Here is a 2,500-nt window from a genome sequence, read left to right as displayed (position 1 = left end):
TAGAATTCGCCAATTATCGGGTAAAGCTCGCAAAACGAACATCAGGGCAAGTCCATCACCACGACACCCTGTGGTTGATAACACGCACAAGTACCACGCGGTGGGATGCAAGTTCAAACATTTTCGTATCAATTCCCTATGACATGATGTGGGTTTTAGGGGTCGGTCACAAAATACTTGATTCTTTATTGACGCCCCTCCCCCCTTGTGATGGCTGATGACACTTCGCATGATGTCCCTCCCGGTCCACCCCCCTCGACCCACCCCTCCCCCCTCCGTGATGGCTGAAGACACTTCGCATGACGTCCCTCCCGGTCCCCCCCCTCGAGCCACCCCTCCCCCCTGGGATGCCTGATGACACTTCGCATGACGTCCCTCCCGGTCCCCCCTCGACCCACCCCTCCCCCTGTGATGCCTGATGACACTTCGCATGACGTCCCTCCCGGTCCCCCCCCCCTCGACCCACCCCCTCCCCCGAGTCAAAATGAAATGTTTATTTGTTCCGAATGAAAGACATGTTCGTGGAAATGGAGGTTCATATTGGACATGATTGCTTGATTGTGTCACGTGACCATGGTGCTCTGGGAAACACCCACGAACCCTCGAGAGCAGCATGTTTTTTTTGTGTGTGTGTGTGTGTGTGTACATTGTTGAGGCTCATATAAGAGCTAACACAGAACATATAACAAAGGGAACATGAAACAAGAGGAACGGGAAAGGGAAACACAAATCGGTGTTGAACAGAGACATTAGGAGATCTGTGGAAGAGAGAGGGATGGGATGGGGGTACATGGAGTAAACAAGATGGACACTACAGGGACTTTCAGGAAGGAAAACAGGGAATTTGAAGGAGGTAGGTTTGGGGTGGATTAAAGATTATGGTTTTGGATGGAGGAAGGTAAGAGATGGTGGTGAACAGCTGTTCCAAAGACCTGGAGGGAAGAGTGGGATTGAAGAGAGTGCGAGTTTGTTCCAGAGGTGGGAAAAAAGAGGAATGAAAGGGTGAAGGTTAATAGCAGTGATTATTGACTTTGGCAGTTTCACCAGAAGGGGGTTTTTGGCAGACCTTAAGCACCCTGTGGAAATATAGGGGGGAAGGGGGGGGGGGTTGAGCACAGACGGAGCAGGGGGGGGGCAAGGCCAGAGAGGAGATTGTAAAAGACAGAGAGATCACAGACCTGCCTGTAGTGACACAGTGACAATCCAAAGACTCAGCCTCATCGTGGGAGATACCAATGCTCCTCAAAGCCGTGGTTTCCACAACGTGAAGCCGAGCAAGGTGTGAGGCAGGAGTACCATCCCAGAGGGGAGAGCAGTACTCCATCAGACTTCAGATGGAAGCTTTGTATATGGTCAGGAGCTCAGGTGTGCCAAAGAAGGACTTTGCATGATGGAGGATTCCCAGTCAGCAACTGCCTTTGGAGCCATCTTGGAAATGTGGTTTTCCCAGGAAAGATCATGGCAAATAGTGAGGCCCAAAACCTTCAATTAAAGGTCCTCTTCAAGGGGATTGTTGAGATAGTAGTTAGGGGGTGGGGGGGGGTGGTCATATGGCAGCTTAGCTGCGGGGGTAGCTATCATTTCTTGAAGTGCGACTGTGTCGCTGATGCAGTGCCCCTCTACCAGTAAACACACTGGAACTGGTACTCATTTCACCGACCTCGGTAGGATGACAGGCTGGGTCAACCCCCTGGTGTATTAATTCATCGGCCGACGGGGCTTGAACTCAGGACCCTAGGATCCCGAGCCACCACCCTAACCACTGAGATAACACCAGGTTCGGGGGGGTTGGGGGGGGGGGGTTGTGTCACAAGATTTAGAAACAAACACAGAGTTCAGGCATTCAGTCTTTTCACATGCAATGTCAGCTGTGAGGCTTTTTGGGGTAAGGGAGGGGACAGAGGGGGAGCATACACCAGAAACAGACTTAAGCAGGTGCCACCAGGTTTTGGAAGAGGGGGACAGGTTTGTTAGTTCAGACTTGAGATAACAAAGATGTTGTTTCCTGGCTCTCCTGAGGGTACACACACACTTGTTCCAAACTTTGTGGAAGGAACTGAGATTGCCTTCAGTTGGATTTGCCTTCCATGAGGCAAAGGCAAGTTGTTTCAGGACAACTGCCTCACCACAAGTTTCAGTGGACCATGGGCGGGAGGAAGGGTAGGACAACTGAAGATGAGAGGGGATAAATCTGTGCATGAGGGAGAGCAAAATTCTTTGAAAGAATTCCCAGGATAAGTTGATGTTGGAGACAGTAAAAATAGGAGACCAGTCGAGAAGTTTGATATCTGCTTAAAGTCCCTGATAGTCAGTCTGATTGACATGCCAGACTCATCGGAGCTGAGGTGGTTCTCTAAAAACGGCCAGAAAGATGTCAACTTTGACAAGCATATGGTCAGATGAACCGATTAGAGCAGAAGAACAGTAGATATTTGCAGGGAAATTGGTCAAAACCAAATCTAGAAGAAATGGTGTAGTGTTGGCTGAGATCTGGGTCAGG

This window comes from Eptatretus burgeri, chromosome 7, assembly GCF_056783735.1.
Source record: "Eptatretus burgeri isolate ZD-2024b chromosome 7, Ebu_testis_v1, whole genome shotgun sequence".
In the NCBI taxonomy this organism is placed as follows: Eukaryota; Metazoa; Chordata; class Myxini; order Myxiniformes; family Myxinidae; genus Eptatretus; species Eptatretus burgeri.
The sequence above is the reverse complement of the archived record's forward strand: the minus strand, read 5'-3'. Positions refer to the sequence as shown.